Source organism: Lemur catta, chromosome 13 (genome assembly GCF_020740605.2).
Source record: "Lemur catta isolate mLemCat1 chromosome 13, mLemCat1.pri, whole genome shotgun sequence".
Lineage (NCBI taxonomy): Eukaryota > Metazoa > Chordata > Mammalia > Primates > Lemuridae > Lemur > Lemur catta.
In genome coordinates, this window is record NC_059140.1 from 69062295 (window position 1) to 69084949 (window position 22655).

General features: G+C 35.3%; 1 non-coding gene and 1 pseudogene across 1 annotated transcript; both read left to right on the forward strand.

Annotated features, from left to right (window-relative positions):
- LOC123649090 overlaps positions 1-22064 on the forward strand; it is a 168982-nt pseudogene extending 146918 nt beyond the window's left edge.
- Positions 18241-18371, forward strand: LOC123649569. The gene has a single exon (XR_006739069.1). It is a non-coding gene; the product is annotated as a small nucleolar RNA SNORA31 (small nucleolar RNA).
- Positions 22065-22655: the final 591 nt, after the last annotated feature.

Consider the following 22655-nt stretch of genomic DNA (forward strand, 5'->3'; position numbering starts at 1 on the left):
AATCATGTGGGAAACTGGAAATCCTCACTCTGGAGTCATGAGGAGTCTTCTTCACTTGGTGTCCATGAGGCTAAGGGGAAGAACTAGACTTCTACCTCCACCTCCTTCCCTTGTGGGAGTGGTCTCAGACAGCGCTAGCTATCTCAGCAGGTTTAAATAAGACCCAGCGTATCATAACAAAATAAGAAAATGTCTAGGTTCCAACCAAAAATCATTTGTCAGACCAAGAACCAAGATTTCAAACTGAATGAAAAAAGACAAGTAACAGATAGTAACACCAAGATGACAGGGATGTTAGAATTATCTGACAAAGAATTTACAGATCCTTCTATGAACAATTACAAACCTATCTGGAGCAAATGACAAAATGGAAAGCCTAGCAAAGAAATAGAAAGTCTCAGGAAAGAGAAGATATAAAGATTAATGGATATTTTAAATCTAAATAATATAATAAGTGGGAAAGAAAAGAAACCAAACTTCAGTGGATCAGCTCAACACAGACTGAGGGAACAGGAGAAAGAGTCAGTGAACTGGAAGGTAGAACAATAAAAATAACTCAGTCTGAATGACAGAGAGAAAATAAACTAAAAAATAAACAGAACCTCAGAGACCAGAGGACTGTAACAAAAGATTTAAGAGTTTCAGAAGGAAAGGAGAAAGAGGGCAGGGCTGAAAAAGTTCATGAAAAAATAATAGCTGAAAAGTCCCCAAATTTGGCAAGGGTATAAACCTATGCGTTCAAGAAGCTGAGCAAAGGCAAACAGCATAAATTCAAGGAAATCCATGCTAATACGCATAATAATTAAATTTCATGAACTTAAACACAGACAAAAATCTTGAAAGAAGCCAGAGAAAAATGACATCTCATATATAGGAGAAAAACCATTCAAATCACAGTAAATTTCCCATCAGAAACCCTGGAGGCCAAAAGGAAGTGGCACAATTTTTTTCAAGTGTTGTAAGAAAAAACCTGTCAACTCGGAAGTCTACATCTAGCAAAAATATCCTTCAGAAATGAAAGGAAAATCAAAATAGTTTGAGATGAAGGAAATTTCAGAAAATTTGTTGCTGGCAGAACCTTACTAAAAAGATAACTAAGGAAAGTCTCTAAACAAAGAGGAAATAGTAAATGAAGAAACCCTGGAACATCAGGGAGGCTAAAAACATGGCAAGCAAAAATATCAATAAAAACAAAAGGTTTTCCTTCCCCTCGTGATCTCTAAACTGTTTGATGGTTGAAACAAAAATCATGATACTATCTGATGTAGATCTAAATGTATGTAGAGAAAATTATGTATGTATCTAAAGACAATTATATTAAACAAGTGAAGTCAAAGGGACATAAATATAGGAAAGTTTTCAAACTTCATTCAAACTGGTAAAAATAGAACTATGATAGAAAATAGAACTATTACAAGTTATACCTATATAACATCTAGAAGAACCACAAGGAAATATATTCAAAAGCACTATAGATAATTTAAAATGGAATTCTAGAAAATGTTCAAGTAACTCCTAGGAATGCATAAAAAAAGAATTAAAAAAATAAAAAAGAGGCCAGATGCGGTGGATCACGCCTATAATCCTAGCACTCTGGGAGGCCAAGGTGGGAGGATTGCATGAGGTCGGGAGTTCGAGACCAGCCTAAGCAAGACCAAGACCCCCATCTCTATTAAAAATAGAAAAAATGAGCTGGGCTTGGTGGCATGCCTGTAGTCCCAGCCACTCAGGAGGTGGAGGCAGGAGGATCACGTGAGCCCAGGAGTTTGAGGTTGCTGTGAGCTAGGCTAACACCACAGCACTCTAGCCCAGGTGATAAAACAAAACTCTGTCTCAAAAAAAAAAAAAAAAAAAAAAAGAGAGAGAGAGAGAGAAACAAATAGAAAACAAACAACAACAAAACATAAAATGGCAGGCTTATGCCCTAACACATCGCAAAGATTTGCGGAGTGGATTTAAAAACATGAGCTATGTATATGCTGTCTATAAGAAACTCACTTCAGCTATAATGACATAGGCAGGTTGAAAAGAAAAGAATGGAAAAAAGATATATCATGTAAATTTCAAAGTGAAGAAGGAGGGACTATACTAATATCAAATAAATTAGACTTCTGAAAAAAGAAAATTACCAGAGATACAGAGCGTTATTATATAATGAGAAAAGGGTCAGTCCATCAAGAAGATGTAGTAATTCTAACTGTATATGCAACAAAAAACTGGAAAAAAAAACACAATAAAATTGGAAACAGAAATTAAAGGAGAAACACACAAATCCACAATTATAAATGTGAACTGAAACACCCTTGTCTTAGGAAGAGTAAGTTCATGAGATCTTCTGTATAACAAGGTGACTACAGTTAATAACAGTGTATTATATTCTTAAAAATTGCTGCAAGAGTAGATTTTAAGTGTTCTCACCACAAAATATGACAAGTATATGAGTAATGCATATGTAAATTACCTTGATTTAGCCATTCCATAATATATACATATTTCAAAACAACATGTTTTACACAGTAAAATATACAATTTTATGTCAATTAAAAAATAAAAATAAAAGTAAATAAAAAGCAATCTAGAAAAATAAGAGCAAAATAAACACAAGGCAAGCAGAGGAAGGGAAATCATACATATAAGAGCAGAAATCAATGAAATTTAAAACAACTTTACAATAGAGAAAATTAATGAAGCAATGAGCGGGTTCATTGTAAAGATCAATAAAATTGACAAACCTCCACCAAAACTGACAAAGACATAAAGAGAGAAGACACAAATAACCAATATCAGGGATGAAACATGAGGTATAACTATAGACCTTGCAGACTCATAAAGAATAATGGGCTACTACTAACAACTCTGTACATCTCTTTGACAACCTCCATGAAATGGATTACTTCCTTGGAAAATTCAAAGGTCACAACTGGCCCAATGTGAAACAGACACTTAGAGTAGCCCTATAATCATAAAAAAATATTGAATTCATAATTTAAAAATTCTCAAAAAGAAAGTCTTTCAGCACAGATTCTTTCACTGGAAAATTCTACCAAATGTTTAAAAAAAGAAGCATTAACACCCATTCCACACAATCTTTTTCAGAAAATAGCAGAGAAAGAAACATAAAATGAATTAGACATGTTCTTTCTTCTCCCATTCTGATTCAACATAAAATTTGAGATCTAGGTTTAGGCAAGGAGCTGTTAGACTTGACACCAAAAGCGTAATTGGAGACAATCCGTATGTCCCTCAGTGTGTGAGTGCTGAACAACAGACAGTGGTATATCCACACCGCGGGGTCCTGTCTAGCAATAAAAAGGAACAGACTACTGATCAACGCAACCACCTGGATAAATTGCCACAGAATTATGGTGGGTGAAAAAAGCCAATTCCAAAAGATTGCAAACTGTATTATTCCAATGATATAACATTTTTTAAAATGATAACATTACAGAAATGGAGAACATGTCATTGGTTACTATGGATTAAGGAGGAGGTGGGGGCAGGAGGGAAGACGACGTGTCTATAAAAGGGCAACGTGAGGGACTCTGTGGTGAGGAAATGTGCTATATCTTGGCTGTATCAGTGTCAACATCCTGGTTGTGACATTGTGTTATAGTTTGGCAAGATGTTACCATTGGGGGATATTGTGCAAAGGGTACATGGCATTGTTCTGTAAACTTTCCTACAACCGCAGGCAAATAAACAATTATCTCAAAAATGTTTAATGAAAAAAAATGACATGTTACCTGCTTTATCCAGTTAATTTGTGTCCTAAAGTTTTTCAAATTATTTTTGCTTTTTCCTTTTACTCTACTCTGGCTAGATAAGCACTCATTTAGAAGCATAAATAAACTTTTTTCATAGGCAAAACATGACAAAGGTTTGAAAAACTCCTTGATAAATTTAATAACACTAAAATACCAAGCTATATAATTATGAAATATGTAGGGATGAAATTACAAGTTGTTTGATATTTTCTTTAAAATACTCCAGCAAAAAAAGCAAAGAATAAGACAAGGTGGTAAAATCTTGATAATTGTAAAATGTGGATTATGGGTATATGGAATTTATCTGCTTCTGAACATGCATGAGAATTTTGACAAAAAATGATAAATGGTAAAATATGGAGGATTTAGCTCACTTCAAATTCTTGGTAATTGTGTAAATAACTATACATTTATGCATAAGTTTTGTTTAATGTCAAAGTCATTTTGTGCTACATGTTTTAAAGATGAACGATATTTGGATGTTGCATGGGCATGGTGATTATGACAATGGTTGTTTATATTTTTGGAATTTAAGGGTGAGGGGAAAGATGTTAGAGCTCAAGATCTATCCTTCTCTCTTTTATGTGTCCAGCTTCTGAAAAAATGAAATGGTGACAAAAGTTTAAGTAGGTGTGCAGTAAAAATCTTGATGTTTTCATTAGTATTATGGTTTGATAATGTATTAATAGCTTATTAAAATCATATCTTAATTACTCATATTGTCATATAAGCAGTAAGGGGTATTTTAGAAATAGCATTGCCTGTTATTTCCTATTCTAAATATTCATCTCATTCCTGATTTCCCCTGATTTCCTGCTGATTTACACAGCTGCCAACCAAAGGATTTTCAATGCCATATGAACGTTGAAATATGTTAAACTATTCAATCTGTTCTTTAATTTAATTAGATATAAACGCTAACTACAATAGAATGATGAATTTAATTTTCTCCCTTCTGGAATCTAAAAGAAAACCTCATCTTGGGACTCTGCAAACATAGAAGTCACTGACATTCTACTTTGCAAACTCTTATATACTTTGAGGACAATCTGGCCTATATGTGAAGTGCGCATGTTTGATCAGCTCTCTGAATAAAATTTACAATTTTGTTGAACATCAGGAGGCACTGAGCATTCCTATTAGTACCAATTGTGCATTATTCGGAATTTGAACTATAGCTAAATACTCCAGTTCATTGATCTTGCTTTCAAATATCTCTTCCTACACCTCTCCTTAACACACCAAAAATTGTATCACTCCCAGAATTTCAGTTTCAACCATCCCATTCTCAGACTACTAATTTCTGGGTTTTTATCTCATGAACTATACTAAGTTCCCCCAAGCCCACCTACACTTACACAATTTATTGTCTGTAAGAATCTTCAGTGTATTTATCCCATTACTTTTTCATTTCCTTTAACCCTCTTAGGCAGCTAAGATTTTATGACTCTCATTATCTTCATTCCTTCTGTTTTAATCACGAGGAAACGCCTACCTTTGTGTACTCTGTTCCTCTAATGCTGTGTATGAATGCAGCTGGAGATGAGATAACCACATTGAGTAGACTCCCTTTAAATTGTAACACAAATATGAGCTCCTAGCCTTGTCTAGCAATTTGGCACTTGCCTCGTCAGTTGACTTCCCCACTTGACAGAACATTATTTCATAAGTTCTCTCTCCTGAAATCTCCAACATTCATTTCCCCCTCCTCTACTCTTAAGTTATAGCCTTTTATCAATCAATAAAATTCAGAAATATTTTTGACACATTGACTAGATACTGCCGTTTTGCTTTTCTTTTTCTTTATTTCTTTTTTTTGGAGACAGTCTGGCTCTGTTGCCCTGGCTAGACTGTAGTGGCATCATAGTAGCTCACTGCAACCTCAAACTCAATTTCAAATTTTTCAGCATATTATGGGGGTACAGATGTTTAGGTTATGTATATTGCCCTTACCCCACCCAACTCAGAGCTTCAAGTGTGTCCATCCCCCAGACGGCGTGCACTGCACCTATTAGGTGTATTTATACCCACCCACTCCTCCCGCCTCCCATCTGCCTGACACCCAATGAATGTTATGACTATATGTGTACTTAAGTGTTAATACCAATTTGATGGTGAGTACATGCGGTGCTTGTTTTCCATTCTTGTGATACTTCACTTAGTAGAATGGGTTCCAGCTCTATTCAGGACAATACAAGAGGTGCTGTATCACAATTGTTTTTTGTGATTGAGTAGAACTCCATGGCGTACCTATACCATATTTTATTAATCCACTCATGTATTGATGGACACTTGGGTTGTTTCCACATCTTTGCAATTGTGAATTGTGCAGCTATAAACATTTGAGTGCAGATGTCTTTTTTATGGAATGTCTTTTTTTCCTTTGGGTAGATCCCCAGTAATGAGATAGCTGGATCAAATGGTAGTTCTACTTTTAGCTCTTTGAGGTTTCCCTATATTACTTTCCATAGAGATTGTACTAATTTGCAGTCCCATCAGTTGCATATTAGTGTTCCTATCTCTCTGCATCCTTGCCAACATTTGTTGTTTTGGGACTTTTTGATAAAAGCCATTCTCACTGGAGGCAAGTGATATCTCATTGTGGTTTGATTTGCATTTCTTTGATGGTTAGAGACGTTGAGCATTTTTTTGTATGTTCTTTGGCCATTAGTCTATCTTCTTTTGAAAAGTTTCTGTTCATGTCCTTTGCCCACTTTTTGATAGGGTTGTTTGATTTTTTTCTTGCTGATTTTCCTGAGTTCTATATAAATTCAAGTTATCAGCCCATTATTGAATGTGTAACATGTGAATATTTTCTCCCTTTCTGTAGGTGTCTGTTTGCTCTCGTGATAGTTTCCTTGGTTGTGCAGAAGCTTTTTAATTTGATCACATCTCATTTATTTATTTATTTTTGTTGCTGTGATTGCCTTTGGGATCTTCTTCATAAATTCTTTGCCTAGGCAAAAGAGTTTTTCCAACATTTTCTTCTGGAATTCTTATAGTTTCATGCCTTAGGTTTAAGTCTGTTATCCACCATGAATTGATTTTTGTGAGAGGTGAAAGGTGTGGATCCTGTTTCAGTCTTCTACATGTGGCTATCCGATTTTCCCAGCACCATTTATTGAATAAGGATTCTTTTCCACAGTGTATGTTTTTGTTTGCTTTGTCAAAGATGAGATGGCTATATGAGGATGGTTTTATATCAGGGTTCTCAGTTCTGTTCCATTGGTCTATATCTCTGTTGTTGTGCCAATACCATGCTGTTTTATTTACTATAGTCTGAGCTCAAGGGATCCTCCTGCCTTGGCCTCCCAGAGTGCTAGGATTACAGGCATGAGTCACCCCACCTGGCCAACTCTTATACTTTACTGGTGGAAATAAAATGGTGCAACCTTTTTGAAAAATAGTTTGGTACATAAATATAAATATTATATATTTATAAAAATAAATATTAAAATATAAATGTAAATATAAGTATATATTTATATTTTTGAAATTTCATTTTCACTTCAAAAATGTAAATATATACCTATAATGTGCCCCAACCACTTAACCCAGAGGTAATTTTACCCAAGAGACAGAAAAATATGTGTCTATATAAAGTATTGTACATGAATGCTCATAACAACTTTATCTGTAGTTATCAAAACCTGGGGAGAGGACTGTCTACCAACTGAAACGTGGATAAGGAAAATGTAGTACATCCATATAGTGACTACTGCTCAGCAATAAGCAAGGATGATCTACTTATACCTGCACCAAAACTGATTAATTTCAAAAGTATCATGTGAGTAAAAGAAGCAAACACAAAAGTATACACACTATATGGTTAAATTTATACAAAATATAAAATTCCAAATATTAAAAGTAATTATAATGATTGAAAGCAGATTAGTAGTTGGCTGGAGTTGTGGGTGGAAGGAGCAATGAATTTTGAAGATGCATGAGAAAACTTTTCAATGTGAAGTAAATGTTTTATGCCTTGATGGTGATGGTAGTTTTTACAAGTGCATACATATTTCAAGATATGTCAGATTGTATATTGAATATATGTGCAGTTTTTTGCATATGAATTTTACCTCAATAAAGTTATTAACAAAAGATCCACATTATCCCATGACCAAGTAGGGTACATATCAAGAATGAAAAAATGTGGTTCAATATTATAATATATATTTATATAATTCAAAAGGATACTATATTCAAAGAGAAATTATTTCCATATGCTGGAAAGTCATTTAGCAAAATACTATGTTCAATCTTAGTTTTAAACATTTATAATATAAAGTAATAGATGTGTACTTAATATTGCTATGTAAATATAAGCCCATTTACATACATACACAGACACATATATGTACACAGAAAGACACACAAAAGAGGTGGGGAGGGAGAAAAATATGGCAGAGAAACATAGAGATATTTATTGGGAAAACTCCGAAAGTCAGCATCATTCCTAAAATGAAAACAGAAGCATTCCCATTAAAGTCAGACATATGACAAATATACTTTTATCACCACTATAATTTAACACTTTCCTAGAATTATTACCCAAGAGAATAAAATAAGAAATATAAATGTTGGCAGGAGAATATAAAATTATTTCTATTGGAGGCTGATATAATACAATTGCAAAATTCTAGAAAATTGACTGTAAAAATCAGAAAGGATAGCATAATGCAGCAGATTAGCTGGCTACATTATTCAAATGCAAACTTAATAGCATTTATTTATATAATGGTTTAGAAAGTAGATTGGAAGGAAAAAATTGATACAGAACATTCTCTAAGATTTAGTAAATAAAAAAAAGTGCAGAACACTCTCAGAGGCTAATCTCTGTCTTTAAAAACTCATTAATATTATTTTGTATACATAATTTATATCTGGAAGAATCCGTAAGGAACTGTTTAATAGAGGTAATATGTCATAGAACTTGTAAGGTCTTCCTATCTACGATATGCATATCTTACCCTGAAAGGTAAGTTCTTGGAGTCACTTGTCCTGTAAGTTCTAGCTACCTGCCATGTTGGCATCACCTGTAGGGTTGTTAAAAATGCAGACTCAGACCTCACCCCTGTCATATTGAATTAGAATCTACATCTTAATAAAACCACTTGGTTACTGAACATTAAAACTGGTGAGGCTCTGCTCTGAGTAATCAATTTATATTTGTATAGTTGAGAGTTAGAAAGGATTTTTTTAGACAACCAGAAAGAAAGAAAACAATCTTTTTCTATGAATTAATACAAACCAAAGAAAAGTCAGTCATCAGCAGAGAATGTTAAAAAAATAGATAAAAGAAAATGAGAAACACCAAGCTTTTACTTTGACTATGTATTTCAGCCAATTATTATGTTTTCTTGCCTGTAGACAACTATTCCATCTTTCACAGTGATGCTTTGAAAAGGAACAGGCCCTTTTAAAATAACCACTTTATTTATTTATTTAAATAAGTTTATCCCTGAGAGAATTTTACTTTCCATTAATTTACCCAACATAAAACACAGCATGTTCTATTTTTTTCTTTTAAAATGTCCAGAATCATGAATTTCAATTACATATTTACATAATAAAGGGTGAATTATTATTTTTAGATATATCAGCAATCTTTATAACTATTTAGAGATGATAAACAATTATCACGCTAATCAAAAGATAAAGTTACTTTCATTATATGAGTAAAGACGTCCTAGATTTCTCCAGTTTAAACTGTATTTTCATTTCCTCTAGAAACAATTTTAGAACCAACAGACATACTTTTGAAATTTGATGTTTTTAAGAGATAGCCATTATGAGAAATATGCAGAAGAATCATGTAGTGCCAAATCTTTTTAGGATATGAAGATAGGCTCAGAAAATCACTGTCTAGTTAAATATAAACTACAGAAAAGCCATAAAATGGCATAAAGGAAGGGATCTAGGGTATCTTAGAAGAGGATTTGAACTTTTAAAAGCCATAACGTGTCTGGCAGCACAATTCCTGTTTGATAAAGTAAGAGCTTAGTGGGGAACAATAAGGCATGAAAGCGACTTAATATAAATAATACAGGATAGATCAATTGTCTAAAAATCAGCCTTGACTCCTTGGAAACTCTAATGTAAATCCCAGCAGGATTGACACACTGTGTTTACCACTGAAGACAGGCAGTGAAATGAGTAGTCTGTTCAAATAAAACTTAAGAACTAGCAAGACTCTTTCACTGAAGGATAGATATTCAAATATGTTATCTATTGTGTATGAAATGAATTTAAATGGCCTGGAAGAAATTATAGGGAAATGCAAGAGACCCAGAAAAGCTAAAATAATTTTGAAAAAGAAAGATTGGAGAACTCATACTTCCCAATTTCAAACCTTGCTGTGACACTACAATAATCAAGACAGTGTGACGCTGGCATAAGGATAGACATATAAATCAGTGCAATAGAACAGAGTCCCGAAAAAATCCCTTACGTTTATGGTCAATTGATTTTTGACAAGAGTGCCAACCTAATTCAATGGGGAAAGAATAATCTTTTTACTGAACAGTGCAGGGACAACTGGATTTCCACATGCAAAAGAATGAAGTTGGGCTCCTTCTTCATATCATACACAAAAAATTAACTCAAAACGGATTAGAGACCCAAATGTAAAGGCTTAAATTATAAAGCTCATATAAGAAAATATAGAATTAAATCTTTGCGGCCTTGGGTTGAGCAAAGCCTTCCTAGATATGACACCAAAAGCATAAGCAACAAAGAAAAATAGATAATTTGGGCTTTATCAAAATTAAAAGCTTTTGTGCTTCAAAAATTACCATTAAGGAGGAAAAAAATGGACAGAATGGGAAGAAAATATTAACACTGGCAAATCATGTATCTGATTTGTATCTAAACTTGTGCCAAGAATATTTAAAGAATTCTTGGAGTTCTATAATAAAAAAAAAATCACCCAATTAAAAAATGGGTGAAAGATCTGAGTAGACATTTCTGCAAAGTTGTACAAGTGGCTGATAAGCACATGACATCATTATTAGTCATTAGGGAAATGTAAATCAAAATCATGAGATGTCACTTTACACCCACTAATATGTTATAAATAAAAAGATTGCTAATGATAAGTGTTGACAAGGATGTGGATAAATTGGAACTCTAGTACATTGCTGGTGGGAATGCTAAACATTGTAGCCACTTTGGAAAACAGTCTGTCAGTACCTTAAAAGCTTAAACATAGAGTTATCCTATGACCCAGCAATTCCACAGCTAGGTAATACACACAAGATAAATGAAAACATACCACACAAAAACCTTTATAGGAATGCTCACAGCAGCATTTTTAATAATAGCCAAAATACTGAAACAACTCAAATGTCCATCAAATGAGAGGGGATCATTAGACAATTAAAATAATTCAAGCACTGATACATGTAACTATACTGGTGAACCTCGAAAACACTTATGCTAAGGGAAAGAATCCAGTCACAAAAGACTATGCATTGTATGGTCCCATTTATATGAAATGTCCAGAACAGGCAAATCTATATATAGAGAGAAAGTAGATTAATGATTGCCGAGAACTAAAGGTGTTGTGGGCAACTGAAGAACGACTGCTAATGGGTTCCAGGGTTTCTTTTTGGAGTGAATGAAAATGGTCCAAAATTGATTTTGATGATGTCTGTACAACTCTGTGAGTACAATAAAAAGCATTATATTATATACTTTAAATGTATAAATTGTATAGTATGTGAATTATATCACAATAAACCTTATAAAAATGTTTGGGGGAGCTCATATTAAATCCTTTATGCTTATTTTATATAAAATTTAAAGAAAAAAAGAATCTTTTGAAAACAATGGGGAAAATAGTCACCAAACTTAAAGCTGCCAAGAATTTTTAAATGTTTGCTCCAAAAGTAAAATAAACACACATGATCAATACATTTACTATGACAATATCTTTACCCCATATAATTTAATTTTTACATATTTACATGCTTTTAACAATGCAAGACAGTTGAACCAGTGTGTTGAAATACTTTAAAGTCTTCAGAGCATTGCTATCATATAAATATTATATAATATACAGTCTCAACTAACTGCTTCAGAAAATAATCTTTGAAAAGTGTTTCTGTTATGATAATTTCTAGTAAAATATAAATTTCTATCCCTTTGAGTTTATGGTGTTTACATAACGAAAATATAGTCAATTGCTCTAATAGACTATTGCATTTCTGAGATTTGAGTAAGGAGATAATAAGAAATGTGACATTATGACATTAATGTTTTTAACTGAATATCAAGTGAAAATGTATTAATTTTACTGGAAATGTGTTAATTAGTCACTGATGCTGCAGTGCCAAAAAGAAGAATTTGACTCTTAACTAAAAAAACACTTATATTTGGAAGATAACCTCAGTTGAAATTGGAATGTTAAGTAAAAAACAGGAATATGTACACTGTACAGTCAAATACCTGGCAGTTGTTTAAATGGTCACTGCCAGCTTCGGGGCTTGATTGCTGGGACTTGGTTGCCATTATACACTGTAATGAGCCTGTCATTTTGCATAATTCTCTACACTTGTGCTCTTGTAAGGATTTACTCTGAGGGAAATAGAGAGCCATTTCAGGGATTTAAGCTGAAAAGTAACATTATCTGACTTTCATATGCAAAGGACAGCCCTGGCTGCTTAGTTGAAGATATTAATACATTGTAAGAGATCAAGGGTAGAACAAGAGCATGTTAGAAGGCTATGACAGTTGTCTAAGTGAGAAATGGTGTGGCTCTGACGGCAGCGATAGTTCTGGAGGTGATGAGAGAAGTGGGCAGATTGCACATATATGGATTTGTATATCCAGGATCCATGATATCTTCAGAGTGTGATTTATGGTTCTGGATACAAACAGAGATGGAAAGAACAGGAATGGCAACTGCCAGGCAGAAAAGAAGGTCGAGGAGTCACTGCAGCACCGCAATTTCAGAATATGGTGGCAAGAAGTGAACCAAGAGACAGCAAGCACAGGGCCTTGGTGAAAACGTGCGGGGAGTACAAATAACAACCTCCTCACGTGCAGAAACTTTGGGAGGGGAAAGTGGGGTGATGAAACAGTTGTGGCCAAGAAATTGCAGGGCATCTTGACTTCTGGTTTCCATGGGAACATTAAGTCACCATTCACCAGTCTGAGCAAACAAGAGGCCATGTGGATTATAAAGAATAAAAGAAGGTATGACACATCTCAGAAATAATGCTTAACTACCCTGTTCCCTTCCGCATCCTCTCTAGGAACCACAGAAAAGTGGTTTGACAGAGATTAGCATTCCAAGGAACCTGCTGAGGCACTAAGGCATAAAATGACAGGTTTATTATTTTTCTGCTTCCTAATGATTTCTCAGGCTATTGAACTTTTTATTTGAGAATCTCAAAAACCCAGCCCCCTGCATGTGGAAAAATTGTCTTCCATGAAACAGGTCCCTGGTGCCTAAAAGTTTAGGGACCACAGGTCAACATATCAAATCTATAAATGTGATTCATCACATAAACATAATTAAGGACAAAAACCATATGATCATCTGAACAGATGCAGAAAAAGCATTTGATAAACTTCATCAACATTTAAGGAGAAAAAACTTCAACAAACTAGGCACAGAGGGAACATATAGCCACATATGACAAGCTCACAGATAACATCATATTGAATGGGTAAAGCTGAAAGCAATCCCCCCTAGAAATGAACAAGACAAGAATGCACATTTTCACCACTCCTACTCAACATGGTACTAGAAGTCTTAGCCATAGCAATCAGACAAGAGAAAGAAAAATTGTAAATGCATACAAATACATATAAATTGTAAAACAGGAAGTCAAATGATCTCTGCTCAGCAATGATATGATCCTATATACCTAGATAACCCTAAGAACTCCCCAAAATACTCTTCAATCTGGTAAATAAATCCAGTAAAGTTTCAGGATATAAAATAATTGTGCTATAGTCAGCAGCATTTCTATACAACAATAATGATCAAGCTGAGAACCAAATCAAGGAGGCAATCCCATTTATAATAGCTACCAAAAAATACCTAGGGATATATTTAATGAAGGAGGTGAAAGACCTCTACAAGGAAAACTACAAAACATTGATGAAAGAAATTATAGATGACACAAACAAATGGAAAAACATCCCATGCTCATGGATTAGAAAAATTAATATTGTTAAAATGACCATACTGCCTGAAGCAAACTACAGATTCAATGCAATTCCTATCAAACTATCAATGTCATTTTTCAAAGAATTAGAAAAAACACTCCCCAAATTACTACGATGCAAAAAAGAGCCTAAGCAATCCTAAGCAAAAAGAACAGAGCTGAGGCATCACATTACATGATGTCAAGTTATAATACAAGTCATAGTAACCAAAATAGCATGGTACAGGTATAAAAGTAAACACGTAGCTCAGTGGAATACAATAGAGAACAAAGAAATAAAGCTACCTATCTACAGTCAACTGATTTTTGCCAAAGTCAACAAAAACAAACACTGGGGAAATGTCACCCTTTTCAATAAATAGTGCTGGGAACATTGGCTCACCATACGCAGAAGAATGAGACTGGACTCCCATCTCTTACCATATACAAAAATCAACTCAAGATGGATTAAAGATTTAAATGCAAGACCTGAAAATATAAAAACGCTGGAAGAAAACCTAGAGAAAACTCTTCAGGATATTGGTCTCTAGGCAAAGAATTCAATGACTAAGACTTCAAAAGCACAGGCAACAAAAACAAAAACAAAAACAGAAAAATGGGACTTAAATTAAAAAGCTTCTGTGCAGCAAAATAAATAATCAACAAAGTGAACAGACAACTTGAAGAATGAGATAAAATATTTGTAAATAATACATTTGACAGGGGACTAATATCTAGGATTTACAAGGAAATCAAACAACAACAAGAAACAACAAATAATAGTCCAATTAAAAAGTGGGCAAAGGACATTAACAGACATTTTTCAAAATAAAACATCCAAGTGGCCAACAAGCATATGAAAAAATGTTCAATATCACTAATCATCAGAGAAATGAAAATTAAAACCACAATGAGCTCTTATACAAGTTAAAATGGCTATTATTAAAAAGTTAAAAAATTGCAGATGTTGGAGAGGATGAGGAGAAAAGGGAGCTGTTATACACTGCTGGTGGGAATGCAAATTAGTATAATTTCTATGGAAAACAGGATGGAGAATTCCCAAAGAACTAAAAATAGGACTATCATTTAATTCTGCAATCCCACTACAGGGTTTCTACCCAAAGGAAAAGAAACCATTTTATCAAAAAGACACTCATGCCGGTATGTTTATCCAGCACTTTTCACAATGGGAAAGATATGTAATCAACCTAAGTATCCATGAATTGATGATTGGATAAAGAAAATATGGTATATATACACAATGAAATGCTATTCAGACATTGAAAAAAATGAAAACATGTCTTTTGCAGCAACATGGATGGACCTAAAAGACATTATCTTAAGTGGAACATCTCAGAAACAAAAAGTCAAATACCCCGTTCTTTCTTATAAGTGGGAGCTAAATAATGTCTACACATGGACAAAGAGTATGGAAGGATAGATGCTGAAGACTCTGAAGTGTGGGAGGAGGAGGGAGGTAAGGGATGAAAAATTACTTAATGGGTACTATGTACATTATTTGGGTGATGGTTACACAAAAAGCTCAGACTTCACCACTACCTAATATATCCATGTAACAAGCCTACACTTGTATCAGTTAAATTAATGCCAAATAAATAAATAAAAGGAAGAAACATAAATGCATATTGCTAAGTGAGGGAAGCCAATCTGAAAAGGTTACATACTGTATTAGTCCAACTACATGGCATTCCGAAAAAGGTAAAAACATCAATGTTTCCAGGGGTTGGGGGAAGACAGGGATGAATAGGCAGAGCACACAGGATTGTTAGGGCAGTGAAACTGCCCTGTGTGATGCAACAACAGAGCATACACGTCATTATATATTTGTCCAAACCCATAGAATGTACATCAGGAGTGAACTCTAGTGTAAACTGTGGACTCTGGGTGACAATGATGTGTCAATGTAGGTTCACCAATTGTAACAAATGTGCCACTCTGGTGGGGGATGTTGAGGATGGGGTACTACCCCATGGATTGGGTTTTGGGTTATAATGTGGGAAATCTCTGTACCTTTCACTCAGTTTTGCTGTGAACCTAAAACTGCTTTAAAATAAAATATGTTATAAATTTATTAAAAATATTTGCGCTTTTTAGGCTTAAAAAGAAATGATTCTACTGGCAATAAATTCAGGTAGCCTTTAGAGGCTGGAAAAGGTAAGAAAACTGGTTGCGCCTCAGACCCTCCACAAGGGATGAAGCCCTGCATACATCTTCGTTTTAGTCCAGTGAGACTCATTTTGGACTTCTGACTTCCAGAACCACAAGAGAACATATTTATGTTCTTTTAAGCTACTAGGTTTGTGGAAATTTGCTACCGCAGCAATTGGAAATTAATATAGACACCATATGATGGCACCTGTTTATATATTGCCCACTTCCACTCCCTTCACCTCACCCTGAATACATAGCTATTTCTGAGCAAACTTACATTTTTAGTTTTTGTAATCCCAGGATCTAGCATGGTTGTTAGCACATAATAGGCACTTGGTAAATATCTGTTGCATCAATAACGAGTGAGAGACTCTTCTAGATTTACCTTTAGTTGTTCATTGCAAGTTTATCTTTTTCTAACGTATAATTTTTTCATGGCCTTATACTTTGGAATTGATGGTACTGACAGATAAAATAGAGCAGCAAATTCAGAAATTTAATATTTCTAATTAGATATTGCAGTAGATTATGAATATCCATTAGCAGTTCACTTCCCCTGCTGCCTTGCTTTTATCAACCTTACATCTGAGTACAGTTTGGCTCTTGTGAATCACTCCAGTTGCCATTTTAAATTGCTCTATGAATGAATGCGTCCTGGAACATAAGCCCTGCAAATACCGTCTGAAACAAAAGCCTGTGAAAACCTGCAGAAAGCCGGAGGGGCTCTAATTTGGCATTATAAATCTCTACACTTTTTTTTCTTTCCTCCACCAAACTACTCAGCTCCCACTTAATGGTTTCCATTTATTACTACTTGCAATCATACATCTGCAGGGCCCTCTCCCTCTCTGACAGTTACATTGAAACACTGTCTCACACAGGTAGGGGATTGTGGAAATTGGTATTTCATTCATTTTAGCTGTTTATCATCCAAAATTATTCATATACTGAAAACCTCACTTTGTTTCCTAATCACTGTCATGGAATCATTTGTATAATTCTGAGCACTTTGAACATTTGACACCTTATTCAAAGCATTTCACACCCTTAAAAACAATCTTTTTGATTAGAAAATAGAGAAAAACCCCAGAAAAAGAAGATAAAATCTTATAATCTCACTATATTATCTTAAATATGTAAGTAACCATTTTAAAGTTCTGGTACTTATCCTTTCAAACCATTTTCCATTTCAGAATTCCAGTCAATTATCTTCAAAGTGTGCTTTGAGTTCACATGTAATTTGAAATTATTACATTTAGTTAACTATTGAACACATTTTAAGGATGAAAGTTGAGATTGAAATACTAAATATTAGATTAATTTTGAGGCAGACCAAAGTGCCCCTCAACAATTGGAAACTTGCCTGTCCCTGCCAGCCATGTCCTGGTGTTGCAAAGATCTGGCCCAGAACCCCAGGGAAGATACCCCTTGGCATCCTCCTGCTCAAAATAAACAATTTTCACGACACCAGCATCAGAGAAAGCAATGCTATAATCATGATGGATCAAGACAAGAAAAGACCGCTCCATATTGATGTCTGAACACAGAAATTTTTTTCCAAGTGACAAAAATGGCCAAACATTATCTTATCTTGGCTAATATGAGTGACTGCTCATATTATTTGTTAAATAGCTTCTTCACTAAATACAGTTTTATCATCACTCTAGTCCATCCTCCTTCTAGAGAAGATTTATTGAGATGCTCAGTTATACAGCCATCCCTGATTCCGGACAATGTTCAATCCAGAACAAAGCCCTGCTTCCTTGAATTCTCCATAAGGTCACCTAACCAAAGCCCAGATCTTGTAGTGGGTCCTCTTGACTAACTTCTTACTGGGGTGCCCCACTGTTCACCATGATGTGTATTCTTTGTCATTGCAATCAGCAGGCAACCCAACCCATTCCACTACAGGGCTGTTGCTGGTGGTCTTCGGCCAGGGAGCATTGACATTTTAGAGAATCACATCAAATTGATATTTTGTTCAAATTTTGTATTTTACTTAGACATTCAATGAATTTTTTTGAGGATCTGCTATGTGTCAAGCTTAATTCTAGAAGGTGAGGATTCAGCAGTGAATATGACAAACATCTAGAACTTATGGACTGCTATGGTTCGAATGGTTGTCTCTCCAAAAATTTCATATGTTAGTGCATCTCTGACAGATCTGGAACAGTACTGTCCGCTGCCAAGGTGTACATTACAGATGCAAGAAAAAAGTGGCCTCCTGCTTTCTGTCTGTCTGACTGTGGCAGCCAAGATTGAATAGAGGAATGCTGGGGGGGTGGGGCGCGGGGGAGATCTTATGTTTAAACCTAACCCCCAAGGTGATGGTATTAAGAGGTGAGGCAATGGGACGATGATTAGATCACTAGGGCCCTGCTCTGATGACTGGGATTAGTGCCCTTATAAAATAGGCCTGATGGCATTTGCTCACCCTTTCACCACGTGAGGATGCAGCAAACAGGCACCATCTATAAGAAAGAGGGTCCTCACCAGACACGGAAGCTGCCAGTGCTTTGATCCTGTACTTTCTCCTCCCCAGAACTGTAAGCAATAAGTTTCTGTTGTTGATAAATTACTCAGTCTAAAATATTTTGTAATATTAGCCTAAACCAAGACATGAACTCAACAGTAGATTGGGATTTGACAGTCCTGTTTTAAAGAGAGTAAATGTTTCCTCAAGGGATAAATTGGAATCTAATGTAACAAGTTGTTTCTCCAGAATACTTGTTGCACATAATTGCCTCTGTATAGCTCTGTTTCTAGGCTTTCATAACAAAGAAATGTACACTGGAAAGAAATTATGCTACAGCATACACACATTTGTAAAAAGAAGTTATAAACCAGATGAACATTAAAGAAAGTATCTACACGTGCTGTATCTATGGCAATGTGCTTATTTACATCTAATGTACTGTCATTGCTTTTGCTATTTAGAAAGAGGTTTTCTGGTAAATTCTCCAAGATTTTCATTATCTAAGCATCAAAATATTTGTAATTCAGTCATCTTAGTTATCCAAACCCTGCAGCCTTTAGATATAGATTGCTTTTTAAAAAATGTTTAATGTTCTCATATTTTTCTAATTTTATTGTGGGTCCCTTCAAATTGTATGTGAGGCTCCTTAGGAGTGTGAACTAGGCCTATTGCTTAGAGAAAACAGGATTTAGCCAGCTGTTTCCTCCTAAGTGTTCCGAGTTAGACAGGCAGTCTCTTTTTGCCACAGTTACTTTTCATGGTGAAATTGCTATATCTCTCTATATAATTTTATCTAAGAATAAATATTTGTTATAAAATGTGGGTCAATGACAATATCTACAGTGTCAGAAGAGTGCTCTTTAATCAAGAAAGATTAGTGTGAAAAAACATAATTAATCACACAAAGACCCCCTCTTCCCCATTTATATTAGCAAACAGACTACTTTCTGTAGCAATTTGTTACTTTATTTTAAGTTATACATCCAGCTGATATTTGAGTCATAGGAGTCTCACTGGAGTACAATGGTACTGAATTTACAGAGTGGGTTCAACAAAATGGATGCATTGTTGAATACTTTTTACCCTGTAATCTATTACTTTTGTCAGTCCATCACCATTTTACATATGAGTAGACTGGATGTAAAGAAAAGTTTCTTAGGAAGGTAGAGTCTGTGAAATAAAAAATAAGCTGCAGGTTTGCAACACTCAATCTTTTATAAAATAGCCCTGATCTGATTCAGAGCAAAATAGGATTTTTCTAACCATTTTAGTTTTAAAATTCCTTAGAATTTCAGGCACTTCTAGATAGTGTGGAATTAGTTCTTTATTTATCAGTGATAAAAACAGTGAACAAATTAATTACTAAAATGAAAGAGCTATAATCTCTCATAATTACACTGATTTTAAAAGTCCATGTGGGTGGACTGTTATTAAGTATTGGCACAATTTGTTCCCGAGTAGGTGGCAGTGCTGTGCCTGATGTGTCAGGAAACAAGACTAGATCCAAACTAATGCAAGAAGAATTTGCTTTATAAAAATGAATTTAAAAATTCAGGAGAATTAGCTGCTTTGCCAGACTTGCTTGTAGGATAAAATCCAGACTCCTCAGCACACACAGGAATTCAGCCTCTTATGAACTCAAATGTATCTACCTCTCCAAGCTCAGCTCCCACTGCTTCTCAATTTTCACACAGTGCTGTAGACATATTAACTGTTCACCATTTCCTGAACCTATTAATATTTTCCTAGCCTTCATGGTTTCTTAGAATCTTTCTTCTTAGCCAGGAAAACTCCTTCCCCTATTTCCTTAATCTCTCAAGAGAGTATTCCACTCATGTTTCCAAATTTTCCAAATTCTGTTCCAGTATCATCTCTCCTAGGAAGCCTTCCTAAGTCTGTTCAGAGCTAAGTGCCCTTGTCTGTATCACCACAGCACGCTGTATAGAAGGCCACTTTGATATATCACATTTCCTTGTCTGGCCTCACAACTGGACTGCAAGAACCTTAAGTGCAAGAACATTATCTCATTCATATTTGTATCTTTGAATCTTTCTATAATTTGAATGCATAATTTGATTAATGAATCAAAATGAATGGATCAATATATTAACACATGATTTAATTTATTAACATATATAACACCAAAGCCTATTTTCAAATAAAAGCTGCCTAATTTTAGTGAATTTAGTCATGTATATTGACAAACTTGTTTTTTCCTGGTAGTACTAGCATAGGACCAGATATTTGTATACCCATGTTCATGGCAGCATTATTCACAATAACCAAAAGGTGGAAACCACCCAAATGTCCATCAACAGATTAACAGATAAGCAAAATATGCAATATACATCCAATGGAATATTATTCATCTATGAAAAGAAATGAAATTCTGCCCTTTCCCCTGGTGGCTCCTCCGCACCTGCCAGACTTCCCAGGTGCCTGGTGCAGCCTGGGCATGCCCAGTGCGGGTGCACTGGCCCCACCTCTCAGAGCACCTGGGCTGCGCGGGTGGCCGGGTGTACCCACTGTGGGTGAGTGGATGGGCCAGAGTCGTGCAGCAGAGCTGTGGATCCTTCATGATGAGACATTTGGGGGTGCTTATCTCTCTTCTGTGTAGTTGACAGTTTGGGTGGTGAAGGGATGGCTGACAGTGTCAAAACCTTTCAAAGACTCCATCTGGGGTATTTGTACCATCCCAAAGCTAGATACGTGAATCCAGCAAGAGAGAGAGAGGAGTAGCATCAAAGAAGGGCAAGGAGTGTCGTGGCACAGAGGAGAACACAGAGGGTAGAGCAGAACCAGGAGAGTGAATCATATATTGTTAGTGGAAATATCCAGAGTTGTGCTTGCAACAGTGGAGTATTCTGTTCAGTCTCCTCTCATTTTTTTGAGTGTTTATTCTGATGCTTCAGTTGGTAACAGCCCAAATTATTGGTGATCCATCACTACCAGAGATGTTTGATCGTGGCTGGAATTCTTCACATCAATGTCAGTGTTCCCCCGTTTGGATATAGCAAAGTTGTGAATGCCATTTGGTTTCAAGATAGAGCTGACCAGGCATGTGAGGTATCGGGAGGAAAGCCTCTCCCGTTCCCTACTGTCAGCAAAATAACTGCTGACATGATCTTCAGCCTATTGCTGCAGGCTTTTTTCCTTATCCAGGGAATGTTTGTGAGTCTCCTTCCCATATACCTTGTTGGTCAGCTGGTTAGCCTTCTCCTGCATATGTCCCTTCTCTACTAACTGTAATGTTTTGAATATCATTGGCTCAATAACAGAATTGAAATATACCAGCGGTTGTCAAACATAGAAATTAAGTGGCCTTACTAAGTTGGAGTTGGTTTGTCCTTGGCTTTTCTCACAGCAGTACAGCCCTTATCCATTATCACTGGCTGCCTCTTCTCTATCCTCTTTTGTTTATTCATTATCAGCACCAATGAGCAAAAACTCCTAGCAAAGTATACCTCCTCCTGTTGTACCTCTTCTCCTTGGTGATATTCTTAAGCAATGGATTCTTCCACAAGACAGTCTACCTGCAGTCTGCCCTGAACAGCTCAACCTTTGCAGAGAAGGTCCCTTTACCGCATTCATGTCCCCCCAAAAATATATATAACCTAATTCTGGAAATGAAAAAGTCATGTAGGGAACTTCAAAATACTGCAGAGAGTTTTAACAACAGACTAGACCCACCAGAAGAAAGCATGTCAGAGCTTGAATATAAGGCTTTCTAACCTAGTCATTTCAAAATGTGGAAAAACTAATCAAGAAGAATGAACAATCTCTCTGAGAAATTATGGGACTAAATAAAGGATCTGTTCACTGATAATATGATCTTATTAATATATCTAGAAAACCCTAAAGGATCTCCCAAAAGACTCCTAGAAATGGTAAATAAATTCAGTAAAGTCTCAGAGTATAAAATTAATATATACAAATCAATGGCATTTCTATACACTAATAACAGTTGAGCTGAGAGCCAAATAAAGTCATTTACAATAGCTGCAAAGAAAATAAAATACCTAGGAATATACTTAACCAAGGAGGTGAAAGATCTCCACAAAGACACTAACAAAACACTGATGGAAG